General features: G+C 44.2%; 1 long non-coding RNA gene across 6 annotated transcripts in view; it reads left to right on the top strand.

Moving 5' to 3' along the window:
• LOC102549242 (uncharacterized) overlaps positions 1 to 17,626 on the top strand; it is a 34,601-nt gene extending 16,975 nt beyond the window's left edge. For 2 of the 6 annotated variants that reach the window (XR_010053580.1, XR_010053583.1), the window contains 2 exons: positions 703 to 775; positions 15,555 to 17,626. This is a non-coding gene — a long non-coding RNA (uncharacterized LOC102549242). Of the gene's footprint in view, positions 1 to 702; positions 14,831 to 15,554 lie in introns of those variants that run through there. The other 4 variants (XR_010053579.1, XR_010053582.1, XR_355287.5 and 1 more) reach the window with 2 other exon arrangements.
• Positions 17,627 to 22,002: the final 4,376 nt, after the last annotated feature.

Here is a 22,002-nt window from a genome sequence, read left to right as displayed (position 1 = left end):
ACACAATGGAAGGATAATAACACCTAAGTTATCCTCTGACCTCCATACAAGTGACTTGGTTTGTGCAATTCCTCAAGGCACCAAAGCAGGAATAGGAAAAAAAATATCAGGAGAAAACCACACATATACACAGACACAGACACACTCACATATAGACAGACATAAAGACAGAGACATACACATAGACATACACATAGACATACATAGACACACACATAGACACAGACACACGCACACACACAGATGCAGACACACACTGAGGCAGACACACACACACACACACACACACATAGACACACACCCAGACACAGACCCACACACACAGACACACATACACACACGAAGACACACACACATACACACAGACACTCACACACACACAAAGACACACAAACATACACATAGACACACACAGACACACACAGACACACACAGACACACACAGACACACACACACACACACACACACACACACACACACACACAGTCCTGCAGTCCTGTAGCCCCATTTCCAGCATTCAGAACTTGGGACTTGTGATAATCATCTGGACTTTAAATGACTTAGATCTCACCACCTCTGGCACCATTCCCTGAATCGCACATAGCACATCTCCCCCTTTCCCCCTCAGTAGTAAATAAAATATTCTTTTAAATGTTACCTTTATTTTTATTTGTTTTGCATGTTCATCACACACACCACAGCAAGTCTGTCCGAGAACAACTGGAGTGAGCAGGTTCTCTCTTTTCCCCACATGGATCCCAGCTATCAACTCAGGTTGGTAAGTCTTACACTGTGGGAAGGGGAGCTTCAGACTAACACTAAGCAAGTCTAAAATACCAGAAAACGCATGCTTCAGCTCTGACCAGCATTTGAGAAAGACAGAGGAGAGAAAAATAAGAAAAAGGGGAAGCCATCTTATCATCTCCTTTATTGAAAGAGGAAAAAAATGGGGTAGGGGTGTTTTAGTTGCTGTTCCATTGCTGTGAAGAGATACCATGACCATGGCAACTCTTATAAAAGTAAGTATTTAATTTAAGTGCCAGAGGTTTAGTTTATTGTTATCATGGCATGCAGGCAGACATGGTGCTAGGGAAGCACAGGTTCTACATGTGGATCAGCAGGCATCAGGAAGAAGGAGACACTGGGGCTGGCTTGGGCTTTTGAGACCCCAAAGCCTACCTACCCCAACTGACATACTTCCCTCAGCAAGACCATACCTAATCTCTCTCAAATAGTGCCGTTCTCTAAAGACCAAGCATTCAAAAAAAAAAAAAAAAAAAAAGAGCCTACGGGAGTATTCCTGTTCAAACCACCACACTTAGCAACCTTCAAAAGCCACCAAAATCCAAAATTGTATATATAGTGACTGCTAAGACACAAGGGCAATCTCCTTTCAGAAGCCCTGTCTGTTGGAGGCATGGACCTGATTCCCCATTGTAGTATCCTGGACACCTGTTGAAGTATCCATTTTTTTTTTCTGTCCTGTGGCAAAGCACCAAATGGGGGCACATGGTTGAAAATAGAAATAGAGCCAGTTTATTAGGAAAGGAAAAGCATTCCTGAGAATGGGAGAGGCCTTGTGAGCCAAGAGAGCAACAGGCTCCAAAGTGCCAGGCCATAGGTGCATGGTGACCTTTATAGATGCACACAGGCCTCTGTTCCACAGTCTGTTACATTGAGCCCAGATGAGGAAGAACATCCAGATCTGCCAAGTGACTTTTTTTTCAAGACAGGGTTTCTCTGTGTAACCCTGGATGTCCTGGAACTTGCTCTGCAGACCAGGCTTGTGTCAAATCTATAGAGAATCCACCTGCCTCTGTCTCTCAAGTGCTGAGGTTAAAGTCACGAGCCAGCACTACCCACTGACTGACTACCCAGCTGCCAACTGACTTCTTAAGTTAAAAAAAAATTCTCTTTTTATATTTGTTTACTTTTTCTCTATGTGGGTACATAGATCACGGTGTATGTATGGAGGAAAACTTGGAGTTGGTTCTCTCCTTCCATTATATAAGACCAAAATCAATTCAAATCGTCAATATGGGCAGCAAATGCCTTTACCCATTGAATTATCTCTGAAGCCTTTGTGGGCTCTCTCTCGCCTCTAAAGAGCCATTTATTGACCACCTCTGTGTGAGGCCTAGCACGTTCAGGACCTAGTAAGTTCCTTTTGGGATGTGTAGAGCTCTGTCTGGTTCCCACTGACCTGAAGGCAAAGAACATTATCTGTTCTGCTGAAAGCCTTCAGTGAAGATTTCTCCTTTGCTGCATTCTGTCTGATTCATGTTTCCATCAGTGTGGTTTAAAATTACCTTGGTGCCCACAGTGGTGCCCACCTTCAATCCTAGCACCTGGGAGACAGAAGCAGATTAATATCTGTAAATTCAAGGTCAGCCTCTACAGAGGGAATTCTAGGCCAGCCAAGGCTACAGTGAGACCTCAAAAACAAAACAAATCCCAACACTCCTGATTCATGATTTCCTTCGTTTTACACTATAAGGATTTCATTAAACTGTTATAACATTAAAATATGGAATTCAGGGTAGTCTGGATATGCGGTCCCCATATCCAGGTTATGAATGTGAATAGGCACAATATGACTCCAGAATAAGCTGTCCTTTGTTCTCCTTGAGATTATCTGTGCAGTATGCTGGACGGTGGTAGCACCATCTACCTGTACGAGAACAGGGGTTGCAGTTTAGGCTTCAGTCCTTGGAGAGGTGACTCTTGGGAAATGAGGATGGTGCTTATACAGAGCCTGAGAGGGGGAGGTGGGAGCATTCTTGGTAGAGAAACAAAGAAGTGCAAAGCCCCCAGGGCAGGAATTTATTTGGCTGTTCAATGGCAATGGGACTGGAGAGATGGCTCAGTGGTTAGAAGCACCACTTTTGCAGAGGGCCCATTTTGGCTCCAGGGGTTCTGATGGCTCTGGCTTATGAGGACACACGGATACACACACACACACACACACACACACACACACACACACACACACACACACACACACAGAAACACAGAGAGGGGTGGATGTCAAAGGACAATTTTAAGAGTAGTTCTCTCCTTCCACAGGTGGGTTTAGGATGGAGCTCAGTTTGTCTTTCTTGTTGGCAAGTGTCTTTGCCTGTTGGGTCCCATGTCACAGGTCAGGAATCAAGTTCTTAACCCCTTAAGCTGTTATGTGAATAACTCCTGTGCAGAACTACCTTATAAAGACTGTAATATTCATATAAGGTAAGTTAGATAGCTCAGTGAATAAGGGAGCTTACTGTCAAACCTAACGATCTGAGTTTGATCCATGGCATCTAGAAGGTGGAGGGAGAGAGCCAACTTCCCTGTGCTGTCCTCTAACTTCCACACATGCACCGTGGCACGTGTATGTGCACGCACACAGGCACGCACACACACACACACACACACACTACATAAATAAAGAAGTGTAAAAAATGAAGTGATGGCTCACTGGCGTATACTGAGCGTGCATGAAATATTAGGTTATCATTATGTGTGGTAGACTTGTGTATTTTGGGGTGTGTCTGATGTGTAGCCAAGCCCAGGACTCAAGAAAGAATTTAACACTATTTAACCCCAACCCTCCCTGCTGGGTGTTCGAAAGGCTTGCTGAGGTTGTGACTTTCTGGCTGGAGACAGCTCTTTTGTATAGCAGATGTTACCCAGCCATCAAGCCAGGGTCAATTGGAGATTTGGCGCCTGCCTCTCTCCCACGGCCTGCCTGCGAGGGAGCCCAGTGCCCTCCCTGAGATGTCTGTGAATTCCCAGGGCCTCTGTTCTCATGGTTGCATCTTGGCTTAAGTCCCTGCCTGCTGCCTGCTCCTGGGGGCTGTCTTTGGCGGGGTGGGGGGAACCAGCCCAGTTTGTTCATTCTCCCCCAGACCAGCCTTGTTTATGCATCCAATTGCTTGCAGGTCCATAACTCCTCCAAAACACAGTGCCCTCCCTGACATCCCACCATTCCAAGGGTTCTGACATTGTTTAGCTTCCTCCAGTAAGATCTAGCCTGACAAAGAATTCCAGTGCTGGCAGGAAAAACTTGCACAGTTCTTGCATAACACAGCCAAGAGTGTTATGACTGGCTTAGAGCTAAACAGGCTGTTGAGAGATGGGGAAATCTCACTGAGGACACCCAAGGTCAATGGCTGTGTGAGGACACCGGACAGGCCTTTTCCTTGGCAAGCTGGCATAAGACCAAGTGAGGTTAGGAGTCCAGTCTGCAGGCGGCACAGGGGCTGGTACAGTACTAACATCAGGGCTTGCTCTCAGATTGAGGTAGTGACACAGGGAGACAAAGGGAGCAGTTAATCCCGGGTCAGTATCAAAAAATCATCTGTTAGTGGTTTTTTTTGGTGGTGGTGGTGCTGGTGAGCTGAAGGAGGAGGCACAAGTCCCTAGATGTTATCCTCAGCAGACTGAGATTTCATAGACTTCAGGGACTTTCACTCAGACCAAACTGAGATTTGTGGCTGCAAATCAGATAAGACTTTTGGGACTAGCCAGTTTATAAAGATTTGGGATTTAATTTAAATACATACAGTTACACACAGACAGACAGACAGACAGACAGACACACACACACACACACACACACACACACACACACACACGGGTTGGTGAGCTGGTTTAGTTGATAAAGTGTGCTTGTAGCCAAGCCTGACTTTCGAAGTTCAATTCCTGGGATGCACAAAAAGGTAGCAGGCAAGAACTAACTCTACAAACTGCCCCTGTTCCCTACACCTGCCTCTGTCCCTGTCTCTCTGACCCTCTCGTGCACACTGTAAAAATAACAAGTAAAAGTATACGTATAAAGATTTCATTTATTCCCTTGGGCTGGGAAGTTCAGGGTAGAGGGCAAGAATGCCAGCCATACCCAGTAATAGGAGATACCACTTCCTGTAACTGAGGGATGCTGGGAGGACCTGGCCTCCTGTTAAATAGGTACCTCAGGCACTCATCCCCTGGTCTGAAACCCAACACACAGCACGCATAGAGACTAGAGAACAACTTTCAAGAGTCGGTTGTCTCTTACCTCATGGGTTCCAGGAATTCAACTCAGGAACTTAGCTGATTCACCTTTACCAACCCAAGATTCCTAAATATAGCTGCACCCACGAGGCTTAAGAGGAAGAGAAACACCCAGAAAACAGACAATGTTGAGAGAAGGGGTGCGGCTATTCAAAGAGGAGTCAGGGAGCTTAAGACCCATCTACGGATGGGCATGAGCTCCTCGCTGGGGAATCTTAGCCCATCGTTGCTTTGTTTCAGCTTTGAGACAGATTTCTCACTAGCTACGCCTGGCCCAGAACTCACAGGGATTCACTTGCCTCTGCCTCCTGAGTGTTGGGATCAAAGGTGTGTGCCACCAAACCCCTCCACATTGAGAATCTGATGGCGATATCTTTAAAGGATTGCTATAGCTGGGTGGGCCTTAGGAGTCATCTGATAGGATCATAATTGATAAGGTAAAGTCTGGCTCCCAGGGATGTTTTTACTGCAAGCAAAATTGACAGGAATTTGGCTATTTATTTATTTATTTCTGTTTTTTAAACATTCTTAAGCAGTGTCCGGGGAAAGGAATGGGGCCCTGCCCAAGCTTGTATGTATTTAGGGATTGAGCTTGGCTTATTGTTATTTTAATATGGAATCTCTATGTATGAAAGCAATATCAACTCTGTGTCATCAGCCTTCACACCAAATATTTCACTGGGATTCTTTTTTCTCAAACTGATGTGAGGGGTCCATTTCCTTTGCTTTCTTATATCTCCATAATTTATAATTCTTCATTAAAAAAATCTTATTTTATTTGTATGGTTGTTTTGTCCTTGTGCAGGTCTGGTGCTCTGGGACTGGGTGGGGTTTCAGAGGGTCGTGAGCCTCCATTTGGAAACCGGGAGCTGACCCTGGGTACAGTGGAAGAGCAGGCAGCATTCTTAACTCTGAATTATGTCTCTAGCTCAGTCAGCAACCAGGCATCTTTCTAGCCAGTTCCCCAGGGACCTGGGAACAAGAAGACACATTGTTGCCCTCGCTGCCTGTCTTCTTGCACGTGCACGGTGGCCCCCATAAAAAGCTGAGTTTTTCCTCTCCCCACCCCTTCTTCCCCTTCTCCCCCCACAGGCATCCTCTGTCCCCCACCCTTTTAATTAAGCTCCCACCTGAGACCTGTTGTATGATATGATTTTATTGGACCCCACCACTTAGTTCTATCAGAGTTTACATAAGAATGAAGCATCGCTCAGGATGATATTCTCAAGTTTCTTCCGTTTGCTGCAACATTCATGATGTTTTTGTTTTTACTAGCTGAATAGTATTCCATTGTGTAGATATACCACATTTTCTGTATCCATTCTTTACTTGAGGGACATCTAGGTTTTGTTCAGTTTTTGGTTATTATGATTAAAGCTACTGTGAGCATAGTTGAACAAGTATCTTTGTGAGATGTTGGAGCACTGTTTGGGGATATGCCCAGGAGTGGTTTGTATAGCTGTATTTTGAGGTAGAACTATTCCAAGTTTTCTGAGAAACCACCAAATTGATTTTCCAAAGTGGTTGTACAAGTTTGCACTTTCACCAGCAATGGAGGAGTGTTCCCCTTGCTCCACATCCTTGCTAGCATGTGCTATCTCTTGAGTTTTTTTTTTTTTAAAGAGTTATTTATTCATTTATTATATATAAGTACACTGTAGCTGTCTTCAGATACACCAGAAGAGGGCATCGGATCTCTTTACAGATGGTTGTGAGCCACCATGTGGTTGCTGGGAATTGAACTCAGGACCTCTGGAAGAGCAGTCAGGTGCTCTTAACCGCTGAGCCATCTCTCCAGCCCTATCTCTTGAGTTTTTGATCTTAGCCTTTCTGATGGACCCTTGGGGCTCTCAGAGTCTGAACCACCAACCAAAGAACATGCATGGGCTGGACCTAGGCCTGCCCACACATTTGTAGCAGATGTGCAGCTTGACTTTCATGTGGGTCCCAGACAACTGGAACAGGGGCTATTCCAAAAGCTGTTGCCTGTACATGGGATATGTTCTATCCGGGCAGCCTTATCAGGTCATAGTGGTAGAGGAAGCACCTAGCCTTGAAGAGACTTGAAGTACCAGGCTGGGGAGGATACCAAAGGGGGGCCTAACTGGCTTAGAGGAAAAGGGGAGTGGGGAATGAGGGAAGGATTGTAAGGGGGTGACCAGGAGGGGGGCAGTAAGCAGGATGTAAAGTGAATAAGCAATAAAAAAAAATTAAAAAAAGAAAAAAAGAATGAAGCACCCGTGGGCTGGTCAGGATGAGTTGGACAAGCTCAGAATTGGTCTAGTTCTAAGACGAGGGTGTGGGGTGTTTTAGAGATGTCTGTCACACTCAAGTCTGGAAGGAAGGTGGTGTTCTGAGGAATGTGGGTGGTGTGTCTCAGTAATAGGGATTGAATTGTACATAAGCTGCTTCATAGAAAGGCTTGCTTGATTCCTGCATAGTGTGTGATACAATTTGGTATGAGCTTGAATAGAAGCTTGGTATGTGCCAAGGCCATTGAGAGAGTATTGACTGGCCTGCCTCCTGTTTCCCCTTTTCGCATCCTTCCTCCCTCCCTCCCCTCCCTCCCTCCCTCCCCTCCCTCCCTCCCTCCCTTCCTCCCTCCTTCCCTTCCCCTTTTCCCCTCCTCACTTCCTCCATCCTTCCTTCCCTCACTCCCTCTCTTCCTTCCTTCATTCTTCCCCACCCTATCATGCATGCTGGAGGTTTGTTAGATGTATCAAATTGATGTTTTTTGGACGTGTGTCCTTTGGGATAGAACCCAAAGTTTGGCCTACACTAGGCAAATTCTCTGTCTCAGCTTCATGTCTACCGCCATTACAGTGTTTCTCTAATGTTTCAGGGTTACCTCTCACATTGAAATCCACCAAAATCTAATCACCCAGTCCCTCAAATATATTTAAAATATAAAAGATTTTGCAGACAAGAAAATGGTATCATGCACACTCCTCAGTTTCATCAAGGAAATTCATTCTGATTTAAGACTTCTCCCCCAAATAATTCCTGGATAGAACCCAGGGCTTTACAGAAACTAGACAAGTGTTCACTCTAGAGCCATGGCCCCAGATGCTTGCTGTGGACTCTAGAAAGGCACTTGACCACCAAGAGACACCTCTAGACTCTCTGTGGAGAATTCTAGGCAGGTGCTGTACCTGTTGAACCTTGACATGGCCTTGAGTCAAGAACTTCTAATATAGTTAGGTTCTTATGTTTTGCAAGTGAGGGAGGAAAGAGACACAAATGCCCAAAGCCCTGCTCAGGCTCGCAGATAACCAGTGTCAACATTAGCATCAGTCCAACATGGCTATTTAATTAGAATCCGATATACAAATTTTAGAAGAATGTAGTGTTCTTGTGCCCCATTTTTCTCATCTCTAAAATGGGGATAATAAGGAAAAAGAACCCATGACGAAAACTGAAATTTTCTATATATATATTGCGGTGAGAGTAAGAACTAGGATTAAAAGGAGGACTAAAGGTTAAAGTGTCAGAGTCTGGAATACCAAGGAAGAAGGGTAGTAGCTGGTATGAGATAAGCAAACTGAACAGATAAGAGGAGGGAGAGGGTTCTGGGTCAGTGATGATAGGCTGGCTTTCCCAGAGCCTCTGAAGCCCTTGAGACACACGGAAGTCTCACATATCAAGACTTCTAATGCAGCTGTTTGTAACAGATTAAGTAGTTTTTAAGGCACTTAAAAGATACTTTTAAGATATCTTAAAAGATAGCTTTTTAAAATTAATTGTTTTGTTTGTTTACATTCCTAGGGGACCCCCTTCCTGGGCCCCCTCCAAGAGTTCTTCATCCCATCCCCCATCTCCTTTGCCTCTGAGACAGTGTTCCCTACTACCCCCAGTCCCCTCAATCCGCCAACCTCCCACCTCCTTTCCCTGGGGCATCACAGGGATTATGCACACCCTCTCCCACTGAGGCCAGACAAGGCAGTCCTCTCCTACCTATGTGCCATGGGCCACAGACCAGTCCATGTATGCTTTTTGGTTGGTGGCTCAGTCTCTGGGAGTCTATACCTATTGTAGGAGACTACTCCAGACAGAATACCTATAAACAAGGAGCTAAATAGAGACAACCAAGAAGACAGCTGCCTCACCTTTTTGGTTATGACAGGCAATTTCACTGCCATGGTAAAATGACAAGGGGATAAGAATATTAGGGACATGTTCCAGGACAGAGGTAGAAACTCCAGCCACTAACCTACAGCTCACAGAGTCAAGCTAAGTAGCTAGCAAAGCAGAGGGGCCTCCAGCCAGCAGTGCATAACCATCCATGGTTGGTGACAGAGCATGTGGGCCCTGAATTGGCCGAGCTGAGAGAATGAACCAACCTCACATCAGTTATCTAGGCTGCTGTCTACTCTTTGCTATGAAAACAATAGACAAGGACGTTCAATGGCTTTTCTCTCTCCTGGAAACCCCCACTATTCTCAGGGGTGTTTCTTCATTTTTTCCTTAACTTCTCACCTTTCCTCCACTTCTTAGTTTTCTGTAATTCTTCTTCTTTTTAAAATCTTATTTGTTTTGGGTTTTGAAGTCAGGGTCTCTCTCTATAGTTCTGTCTGACCTCTGAGTCCCTATGTAGACCAGGTTGGCCTCAAACTCGTAGAGATCTCCCTGATGCTGACGCCAGTGCTGGAATTAAAGGAATACACCACTATGACAGCTGGTAATTCTCCTTAATAAAGCTGGAGTCTGCCTTGTGTACTCCCAACAGAGTCTGGATCTTAAACTTCACTGATGAGAGACAGCAAACTCAGACACAAGCTCAGATTGATCATTGGTGACTACTGGCTCCTTAGGACTGGGACTCAAGCACAGTTGGGCTTTGAAAGGTCTTGTCAGACCCAGAAGCTGCAGCCACCATGACTGGTCTGTGGGAAATCTGTGTAGAATAAAGAGTAAGCATAGGGGAATATCCTGTAGAATTGATTCTCTAGTACATTGTACTTTTATCCGTCAAGGTCTTTTATTTTTTAGGGAGGGTCTCCCTTTGTATTGCCCATACAGGTCTTGAACTCTTGTACTCAAATGATCCTCGCACCTTAGCTCTGGAGTAGATGGAGCTATGGGTATATGCTACTTACTACACTTTACCTAAAACCAAACAGACTTAATTATTTTATGAGGGTTTTGCTTTAATGTATGTCTGTGCACACGAGAGCAGGACATCAGATTCCTTGGGTTCCCTTGGTTGTTGTCTGCTAAGAACTCAATTGGATTCTTTGGGAGAACAGTCAGCGTAAGTTCCCGCTGTTTAAAAATTGGAGACATAAATTAATCCCTCAACCTATGGCAGCTACAGTGTAGCACAAATGTAAGTCTGAATTAAGGAACTCTTGCCACCTAGTGGCCATTTGGGGAATAACAGTTTTAAAAAAATGATTTAGTCTCTCATCCTAACCTCAGCCTCTCCTCCTTCCCTTCCTCTCAACCACTTACAACCTCCCCACTCTCCCTGGTGCATTGCCCTTCTATTTTCCTTCAGAAAAGAGCGGGCCTCCCAGTTATACCAACTGAATTTGTCATAATAAGATGCAAGGACATATCAACGCTGTAGCAACTCAGTAGGAGAAAATGGTTCCTATAAGCAGGCAAAAGGAGCAAAGATATCTCCATACCGATTGTTTGGAGTCCAATAAAAATCCCAAGTTAAAGAATCACAGAATGTGCGAAGAAGAGCCTGGTGCAGACGCATGCAGGCGCTATGGTTGCCGCTTCAGTCTCCGTGGGTCCCTAATGAGCCCTGCTTAGTTGATTCTGTGGACCGTGTTCTCTGGTGTCTTCTCTGCTCCTGGTTCCTACAATCATTCCTCCTCTTCTGTGGGTTTCTCGGAGCTTCACCTAAAGCTTGGGCGTTGGTCTTTGTATCTGCTCCCACTGGCTGCTCGAGGAAGCCTCTCTATGACAGTACTGCCAAGAATACGCATAGGGGAATACCGTTAGTGATCATTTCATTGACCTTTTTAGTTTTGGGTCAGTAGCGTTTGGTTCTACCCTTGGTCTCTGAGTCATCCAGGTTTTGGATCCTGGCCACCTAGGCAGTGGGCTCCATGCATGGGCTCCTTCGGGTGGTGTGGTCCTTAGGTTAGACCAGGCATTGATTGGGCAAGCTCTGAGCCACCATTACCCCAGCTCATCTTGTAGGCAGGGCAGGCTGTGGGTCATAGATTTTTATGGCTGGGTTGGTGTCCCAGTCCTACCACCGGGAGTACCTAGTTTAGGCTCCAAATCCTCCCTTACCAGGAGTCATCACTAGGTTCAGCCTCATAGGTTTCCACTGTACTAGGTTTCCATATTGTCCCCTAAATATCCACCTATTTCAGTCATCTCTCCTTGTACTCTCCCCTACTTGAGCCCTCCTGTTCCCATCCCTACCTGCCCTTAATCCACCCACAAAATCTATTCTATTTCTCCTTCCTAGGGAGATCCATGTGTCACCACTGGACTTCTCTTTATTTAACTTCTCTGGATCTGCAGGTAGTAGCTTGATTATCCTTTATTTAATAGCTAATATCAATATTATGCCATGTTTGTCTTTCTAGATCTGGGTTGCTCACTCAGGATGATTTTTCTCTAGATCCATCCATTTGCCTGTAAATTTCATGATGTCATTTTTTCCCCCTAACAGCTCAGTAATACTCCATTGTGTAAATGTCTTAGTTAGGGTTTTACTGCTGTAAATAGACACCATGTCCAAGGCAACTCTTAGAAGGACAACATTTAATTGAGGATAGCTTATAGGGTCAGAGGTTTAGTTCATTATCATCAAGGCAGGAACATGGCAACATGCAGGCAGGCATGGTGCAGGAGGAGCTGAGAGTTCTACATCTTTATCTATTGCTAGCAGAATACTGCCTTTCAGTAGCTAGGACGGGGGTATTAAAGCCCACACCTAGAGTAACATGCCTATTCCAACAGGGCTACATTTCCTATAGTGCCACTCCCTGGGCCAAGCATATACAAACTATCACATTCTACTCCCTGACTCCCATCCACTTGTTCAAATGCACAGGTCTATGGAGGTCATACCTATCCATAGCATAGTAAAAGAACACATTTAGTCCAACTTCCAAACCCTCATGGTCTATAGCAGTTACAACAATGTTAAAAGTCCAAAGTTCAAAGTCTCTTCTGAGATTTATCCAATCCCTCAACTTGTAATGTCCAAAGCAAGACAGGAAACCAGCTGGGCAAACTCCAAACTCTGCATCCCCATGTCTGGTGTCAAAGCAGTTTTCAGATCTCCACCTCCTTTTTCATCTTTGTTGACTGCAACAAACTTCTTTCTCCTGAGCTGGTTCTGTGAGGCCAAACCTTGGGACAGGCCTCCATCTTAAAGAAAAAACAAACAAACAAACAAACAAACAAACAAACAAAAAAGCCTGAGAACTTGACCTGCAGCTGAACCCAAGCTGCACCTAGTACCAGGAAGGACTCCTTGGCTTGTCCTTGACCCATACCCCAGATTCAGTCCCTAGCTACTTCCTAGCAACAGTCAATCAAAGGTTAGTCTGACTGTTTCAGATGTGCTTTCAGCCCGTTTGTGACTGTATGTTTGCTTCCGATCACCCACCTGTCGGCTTATAGTCATTCTATTAGATACTTGCCAGAGTGGACACCCCCTCCTTCACTCCCTCCCCCGCCTTGCTCCTATTTTCCTGTAAAAACTGCTGAGGAGGAGTCTGCTCTGCCTTCTTTTCCTGTACTCCTGTGTCAGGGTTGGGTTAGAGGAGAGCCCAAGTCTGAACTTGTAATAAAGAGGCCCTAATGCTATAACATTGGAAACGGCTCCTTATTGTTCTTTTGGGGTTCATGAACGCTTCCTGGGACAACATTTTGGTGCATTGGCCGGGAACTCCAAGGCCTCCAGGACTGGACGCAGAGTTCCTCAATACCAGTAATGTTCATCTTAGTCTGTGAGCCTGTCCATGTGTTTATGTAGCGCTGTGGTAATTTTGTCTGTGTCTGTGCAGTGTCGGTCTTTGTTCATAAATTCTGAGCGGTGCCACATCTATAATTCTGTTCTGAAAAGAGGCCTAAGAAGGTATTTTGTGGTCAGATGCAACTGGGTAGATGTGACAAAGGGTTGTGACCGCTCAGGGGCTGGAAGACGTTCTGGGCCCTGATCAGGAGGTCTCAGTGTCTCACTCTGGGTGGGGTGCTTGAGTTGACCGTCTGGTTACAGATCTGCTTCGGTTCATGTTTGTCATCAACTCTGTTTGAGCTAACTGTTGTGTACTTTCATTTTTCTTATTATGGGGCAACTTTGACTTTGATGGATGATGTTGGGTCTACAGGATCTGCCCTCTGGGCTTAAACTTTTTCTCCCTGGATGTTTGTGCCTTGGCTAGCAAAAAGCCCAAGGGTATGAAGGAGGAGACACCAGACCACCTATCTCTTCCTACACTATCACTCCACCTGGTCTTCCAAGGAGGGGCAGAGGAAGATGTCATTTTTTCACACCCACCTTATTCAACCCCTCAGGCAGAATGGCAGCAGCTGCAGGCAGCCCTGCCTTCTGATTATGAGTCTGCCATCCTGCCTTCCCATGCATCAGGGCTGGTTGGTGACCAAGGAAACCAACCTCATCACTATTGGCCCTTTGCTACCAGTGACCCTTTTCTACCGGAGAACTCAGAACTCCCCTCTTTTTCAGACAACCCTCGAGGTTTAATTAATTCCTTAGAGACAGTCCTTTTCACCCACCAGCCCGCTTGAGATGATTGTAAAGAGGTCTTGCAGGCTTTCTTCACCACAGACAGAAGCCAGGAAGCTGGTTCCTGGCCCCAGAGGGAAACCTACCCAGATTAGGACTTCATTACTGCTAAAGGTAAGCAGAGACTCTAAGTCTTACTGCCAGGCTCTGATTGGTAGGTCTCAAAGTGGCTGTGAGACAGCCATTAATTTGGCCAAAAGATAATCGAAAACAGTGCTAGCTGTAGCCTTTATTAATCAATCAGACAGGAAACTCTAAAGGGTTCAAGGACTTAAAAAATAATGGCAGAAAAAGTGTTTATTAAAGATAAAAAAAAAAGGACAGGGTAAAAGAACATAAGAAACAGACTCTGAGTACGTGTGTGTATATTGGCACATATGTACCATAGTGTGCATGAAGTCAGAGAACAACTTTTGGGACTTGGTTCTCTCCTACCATGTGTGTTTCAGGGATTTCACACAGGTGGTCATGCTTGGAGACAAGTGCCACCTCACTGGCCCCTCTCCATATTATATTTTTGAGGCAAAGTCTCTCTGAATCTAGGGTTCTGTGATTGGCTAGACTGACTGCTCAGTGAGCTCTGAAGATTCTCTTGCCTCTACTCCCTCAGTTCTGGGGTTATAGATGTGTACTACCACACCTAACTAAGCTGTATTTACCTTGTCCCCCAACTCCTTCCAGATCTATTCTCTTTACACTCACCTCCTCGCTATACAGCTTCCTGTTGTCTTCCTCCTCTTCCTCTTTGTGGTGGTTTGAATAGATTTGGCTCCTAGAGACTCATATGTTTGAATGCTTGGTCCATGGGGAATGGCACTATTAGGAGGTGTGGCCTTGTTGGAGAAAGTATGTCACTGTAGGGGTGGATTTTGAGGTCCTAGGCTGAAGATCCACGTAGTGTGGAATTTCAGAACCTTCTCCTGCCTGCCTGCAGAAGGTTGGCTCCTCCTGGATGCATTTGAATCAAGATGTAGAACTCTCAGTTCCTTCTCTAGCATCATGTCTGCCTAGATGCTGCCAAACTTCCCACCATAATGATAATGGATTGAACCTCTGAAACTGTAAGTCAGCCCCAATTAAATGTTTTTTTTTTTTTTTTTTTTTTTTTTTTTTTTTTTTTTTTTTTTTTTTTTTTTATAATAGTTACCGTGATGATGGTGTCTCTTCACAGCAGTGGACCCCTAACTGAAGCAGAAGTTGGTACCAGGGACAGGGGTATTGCTGTGATAGGCCTGACCATGTTTTTGTTAGGGGAAATGCAGATTTTGGAAGTTTAGATTATGAAAGCAGTGGAATGCTTTAAGTGGGGCTTAATGGAGCATAGTAGTAGAAGCATAGAAGACAGTGGTGCTGAGGTAAACTGTTGGGGCCTGGCTCAAAAGGTTTCAGAGGAGAAGAATTTTAGTATGTGACCTAGAGATAGTTCTTGTGATATTTTGGTGAAAAATAAAACGATAAGGTAAAGTGATTTAGATTAATTGCACTGGCAAAGGAAATCTCAAAACAACCCAATTTAGACTCTATCCTGTGGGTCACTCTTATGAGGAATGTTTTGATCAAGTGTAGCAAGCTTAGAAAGGAAAATACAAAATGTTTGGTTCAAGTATTATGATGGTTTGCATATGCTTGACCCAGGGAGTGGAATGTGATGGCTTGCATATGCTTAGCCCAGGGAGTGGCACTATTAGAAGGTGTGGCCTTGTTGGAGGAAGTGTGTCACTGTGGGGTGGGCTTGGAGACTCTCTTCCTAGCTCCTCCTAGGATGCTGAGTCTGTTCCTGGCTTCCTTCAGGTGAAGATGTAGAACTCTGCTCCTCCTGCACCATGCCTGCCTGGTGCTTCAATGCTGCCATGCTCTCACCTTGATAATGGACTGAACCTCTGAACCTGTAAGCCAGCCCCAATGAAATGTCCTTTATAAAACTTACATTGGTCATGGTGTCTTTTCACAGCAATAAGACCCTAATTAAGACAAATATTAAAGGGGCACCAGAGAGTGGAATGGAGCTAAATCCTGTGTTCAAGGATATTAAATGAAATTAAAGGAGTAGTGAACTTAGGGCAAGATCCCATCCAGGCAAGCTCACTGTTTATGCATCTGCAATTCAACAAGGGATTGTTATATCATGTTAGGCATTATCATTTCCATTTGAACATAAAGAAATGTGATTGTGTGTCAAATTGACAAGGAATGGATTGTGATCACTACATTCTGTTGTCAACTTGACTATATCTGGAATGAACTACAGTCTAGAGCTTACAAAGATCTTGTGTAAATGTAAAGGGATTGGTGGTACATGCCTTTAATCCCAGCACTCAGAAGACAGAAGCATGCAGATATCTAAGTTCAAGGTCAGACTACAAAGCAAGTTCCAGGATAGCCAAGCTTAGGCAGTGAAGAAATTGAAAATCAGAAAGTTGGTGATAATGTAATAGAACAAGGGGGCCATGTTCTAGCCCCAGCAAGCAGTGGGGACTCAGCAGTTTTAACCATATGGCTCTGTCTTTAGAGTGAAGAGTAGGAGGGGTTACTAGGAGAATTGATGCTGGTTACCTGGAGCTAAGGAATTAGTGGTGATTAAGAAGAGATCAGTTTCACTGAGGTGAGATCTTCTGGAAAATGTTTTCCAGGGTAGACATTGTGCTGGCAAGCAGACTTCATAATACGTAACAATCACCCAGGTGGTACTGGTTTTGAAGGTATGAAGGGGTCATGGAAAACAGCTGAGGCTTAATACAATGAGTGGCCAAGAAAGACCATTGGTGAAAGTGTAGTTTAAGTATTAGTTGATGGCCCAGGACTGAAGGGGTCATGCAAAGAAGTTGAGGCTTAGCACCATGAAGAGAGCTTATGATAGGCTATTGGTGAAGCCTAGTTGCAGTGGAAGATCCCAGAATATTGAAGATGCCAGTGCTATGAGATGACCACCAAAACCAGCAGCAGCTGTGGAGCCTAGAATGCTACAGAGAGCAGATCTGGAAAAGTGACCCAAGCCCAGAATATCATGTGTGGATCACAGATACTGGAACAAGAAATGATGAAGTTAAAGTTGCCTTGGAGGCCCCGAGATGATAGAGATGCTGTAGCCATGAGATACCTGCTAAGGAAAGCTTCTAACAGGGAATAGAAATAGCCCAAGAGAAAGAATTGTGTTGCAGTCGACAAAGCTGAAAGGAATTGGACATCAGACACGGAGATATAGTTTGGAGTTTGCCTAGATGAATTTTGGCCTTTCTTTCGTCCAGTATTTTCTCACTATAATGTTTTGGTATGGTAATATATATCCTTTGATGTCAGAAGTATGTGATATTTTTATTTTATAGGCGATTAAAGTTAAGAGATAGCATGAATCTTAGAAGAGACTTTGAACTTTCAACCTTTTAAGCATTGTTGGGACTGTAATAGACTATGGGGTCTTTTGAAGTTGTACTAAATACATTTTCCATTATGTTGTGTCTACAAGTCTATGGGGGCTAGCGCGTGGAATGTGGTGTTTTGAATAGGTTTGGTCTCCGTAGACTCATGTGTTTGAATGCTTGGCCCATGGGGGAGTTGCTCTGTTAGAAGGTGTGGTCTTGTGGGAGAAGGTGAGGCCAAAGAAGGACACATGTCACTCTTGGGGTGGGCTCTGAGTCCTTATGCTCAAGCTGTACCCAGTGTGGAATTTCAGAGCCTCCTCCTGGCTTCCTGCTGAAGATCCAGTCTCCTCCTGGATGTATTTAGATCAAGATACAGAACTCTCAGCTTCTTGTCCAGTACCATGTCTGTCTGCCTGGATGCTGCCCTGCTTTCCACCATGATGGTAATGGACTGAACCTCTGAAACTGTAAGCCAGCCCCAATTAAATGTTGTCCTTTATAAAAGTTGTTGTGTCATGGTGTCTCTTTACAGCAATGGAAATCCTTCATCCTAGTCCTCTTCCTCTTCTGTCTTCTACCTAGTTTTATTTGTGCTGCCCATCTACTGTTAGGTATGGGGCCTGTCCTGAAGTATGGTCAACCCTAGCAAGAGTAACACCCTTAAACAAACTCTGTATCTCCTGGAAGCTATCAAATGTCAATATTCCTCAGTTAATGGTAAGATTTGGTGTTCACCTCTCCTGCTCCATTTTGTTTGGCTTGAGTTTGTACAAATCGTGTGCATTCTTTCACAGTCATTATTGTTTTATATGTGTAACTGCTGTGTTGTGTCCACAAACCATTGTTTCTTTGTAGTCATCCACCACCTTGTCTCTTACAATCTTGCCACCTCCCTTTCCTCAAAGTCCCTTGCCTTTAGAAGAAGAGATATGAAATGTGCATTAAGTATAGGGTTTAATGCTCTGTTTCTTATTCTTTGTACATTGATCAATGAGGATCTCCGTGTTAATTGCCATCTGTTGAAAGCTTTTCTGCAGAGAATTGAGAGATGTTCTGATCTATAGGTATAGAAATAAGTCAGTAGGAGTTTTATTAATACTAGGTTCATGTCAGAACATGGGCAAAGAGTGGAGTTGAGTGAGATTTCTCTTTTTCTTCCTTCCTTCCTCTTTTCTTTCTTTCTTTCTTTCTTTCTTTCTTTCTTTCTTTCTTCTTCTTCTTCTTCTTCTTCTTCTTCTTCTTCTTCTTCTTCTTCTTCTTCTTCTCCTCTCTCTCTCTCTCTCTCTCTCTCTCTCTCTCTCCCTCCCTCCCTCCCTCCCTCCCTCCCTCCCTTCCTTCCTTCCTCCCTTCCTCCTCCTCCTCCTCCTCCTCCTCCTCCTCCTCCTCCTCCTCCTCCTCCTCCTCCTCCTTGTTATATTTGAGACAGGGATTCTCTGTATAACCCTGATTGACCTGGTCACTCTGTAGACCTGGCTGGCCTCAAATTCAGAGGTCCACCTGCCTCTGCCTCCCGAGTGCTGGGACTAAAGGATTGTGCCACCACTGACCAGCTGTGTGAGATTTCTGAGTGCTTTTGAGAAAACTCCAAGAAAACAAGATAAGAATCTTGTGATCTCAGTTTCTTCAAAACACAGAATTGTTCTTGGAATGTGTTTTTGTGTTTCCCAGGTATAGTAAATAAGACTGAGTTTACCTCAGCTGTTGTTATTCAAATGCTTCTACAGAAAAACATATTTTGCCATGTGTAGCTTGAGCTTGTCCCTGTGATTGAACACCTTATTCATGTGATTCTTCTTAACCCTCAGAATATAAATTGCCTTGATGATCTGAATAAAGTTGGCTATTTCATGAAACTTTAGTCTGCCTCATTTTTAGGCCCTGCTCTCCCATGTTACCACCACCAACCAGAGTGGTAAATAGGTCCATGCCATAGAGTAATAATATTAGACCAATGATCTATCTAGGCTCAAGTTCTTTGCCTCATGAACAGTGTTAGATTGGAGTCCATCTTGTGGAGTAATTCAATCAGAAAGTTGACAGCCATTCCCATAACCAGTGGTCATTTTTTGTCTGTCTACACTTTGTTTTTTTATATAAGTATAGGGATCTGAACTCAGGTCCTCATGATTGCAACTTTACCAACTTAGCTATCTCTCCAGCTCCCTTGTGTTGGCTTGAATGCATTCATTTAGGTAGTTCACAATGATTAAATCTCAACATGTGCATTCACCCGTGGTTTTTTGACAGTTACACAAGTATTTTATGTGCTCATACATCAAACAAACAAAAAACCTAGAATTGCTAAGATCAATAGGACAAATGACAGCATGTGCTGGTGGAATGGGCATAGTACTCCTACATTGCTGATGGGAGTGTAAACTTGTACAGCCACTATGGAAATAAATATGGTGGTCCCTCAGGAAGATGGGAATTGATCTATCACAAGATCCAGCTATACCATTCTTGGGCACATACCCAAAGGATGCATTAATCTACCACAGAGACACTTACTCAACCATGTTCTTTGTTGCTGTCTTCATAATAGCTAGAAATTGGAAACAGCCTATATGTCCCCCACCAGAAGAATGGATAAAGAAAATATAGTACATGTATAAATAGGATATTACTGCTTCAAGGTATGGTTGAGGGAAAGGTTTTTTTTTTAATCATAGCTATAAGGGAGAATACAGCCAAAGGCATCTGGAAGAGTTCAGAGCAGGAAGATAAAGTAAGACACTGAAAATGACCAGCAGATTAACTTTCTTTTTTCTGACTGAATGGGTGATGAGAATAAAGGACTGGGGCAAGACTGGGAGAAGAAGAAAAAGACACCAGAGATAGTGGCAAGAGCACAGGGCTGGAATGGTAGGGTTTTATAGGAATGCAAAGCTGGGGAAAGGGAAGCTCATGAGCTGGAGTGGGTGGCCACAGGGTCAGAAACGCTGAAAGGGGCTGCAGGTATTGTGCCTGGAGTCCGGCATGCACTATGGTATGCCAATAGGCAGCACAGAGAGCCAGTTGTTCCTTCTGTCGAAATGGCTCCTTTAGTAGAGAAAAACAGGTCCCAGAATTTGGGGAAGTGGAGTTTCCTTCGAACCTGACAGTACATTTATGCAATGTAGTATTACTCAGCTGTTTAAAAACAAACCAACCATAAATCAGGTAACTGGATAGAAATGGGAAAGATTATCCTGTGGTATTTTAAAAACAAAAATCCCAGCTGTTCCATTTTACCAATGAAGACTCAGCGGTCAGATGTTGGGGTGAAAACCTGTTACCTCAGAGAGGCAGAGAAACCTTACTATTCCATCAGTGTCCCAGATGGAAAAAAGCGTTTTCTCCTTCTCCTTGATGTCCTAAATACCATCCAACTCAATGTCCCTCCTTCCTGTTTACTTATGCTCACTCTGTGTCAACCGGTTGCTTGCTCCACATCGTAATTTAGGGTTAACTTTATTTAATTCCGTTTACAGATTAGAAAGATGTGTTCTAGGTCCGAGCCACACCGTACAAAGGTTTTACAGTTCACAATCTTGGGGCTCACAATATGATCAAATATCTTGCAACAATCCCGAAAGAGGCATCCAGACCCAGAAAGACAAATACCGTATGTATTCACTCATGTATGAACAGCTCTTAAGTCAGTGATAGACAAGCTACAGTCCCATGGAATCATGGGGGTTAAGAGTAGAGTAAGGGTCTAGGGGGAACAGACTTCATTAGAAAAGGAAACTAGAATAGATAATTATGGATGGATAGGGGATGCTGGAATGGGAGGATCAAATGGGGAGGGGGAGGGAAGAAGCGACGGCGGGGGACTATGGATAGAGACAGCTTAAAAAAAAAGGGCCTTTTCAAGCTTTCTAAAATATATACTTATATGAAAGGGATCTAAATTAAGTTACCAAATACTGGGGGAGACAGAGACCCAACGGGCTACCCGTTGTTGCCAAATAAGCTTCCAGTACTGGAGTTGGGTTCCATCTTGAGAACCCCCAAATAACCCAGGCTGCTGCTCTCCACAAACTGACAGCAAGTTTGAAGACAATCTATACAACTGATTGAATATGAATATGAAGTCAAGCTGGTGCCTTCACCCCCCTACATTCTAGCGTCATTGGTAGAGAAGGTACTCTGCATGCTACTAAAGCAGAAATATAAACACCAACCCAGCCACACATCCCTTTGTTCTACATTACTGTCCTGCCTGCAAGTGGCACAAACTCGTGGGAGTCACCAAACTGTATCTCACTTGACATAGGCCCACTCCACAAGATGAAAACCATACCCGGCACTGCTTTAGTGACCAAGAATCCTAAAGCAGGTATCTCAGGGACCCAGGGTAAATACAAACACTACAGTTCTAAAGCAAATTCAACAACAAAATGGCTCCCAATGGCATTCTGCTATACTTGTAGATCAGAGCCTTGCTCAGCCATCATCCTACAGCAGATGGAGACAAATGCCCATGTCGCAGGGTATTTGATCACACTGTGAACACAAAGATTGTGTTATGTACTGAAAAAAAAAACTTGAATCCCAAATAATGAAGGTAAAATCAGTTGTAGAAGGAAGCAACCGTGTTGAACAGTGATGTCTAATTGAGTGGCAGAAAAAGTGACAAATCAGAGAAAGATTTGACAGGATGGGATATGCCCAACTCTCATGAGAAGAGAGGGGGAAGGGAGGCTACTTGAGAGCAGTGCAGAGAAAGAGAAAAGAGAAAAGAGAAAAGGGAAAGGAGGCGTTTACTGGGCCTGTTGTACAGAGACAGGTTGCAGAGAAAGAACAAGCCAGATACAGGTGAAAACAGAATGAGCCCGAGAATGAGAAGGATCCAGAAGATTAGAACATATTGCCAGAGTTCATATGAGGCCAAG

This window comes from Rattus norvegicus, chromosome 7, assembly GCF_036323735.1.
Source record: "Rattus norvegicus strain BN/NHsdMcwi chromosome 7, GRCr8, whole genome shotgun sequence".
In the NCBI taxonomy this organism is placed as follows: Eukaryota; Metazoa; Chordata; class Mammalia; order Rodentia; family Muridae; genus Rattus; species Rattus norvegicus.
Note: the sequence above shows the minus strand (reverse complement) of the source record. Positions and strands in the feature narration are given on the sequence as shown.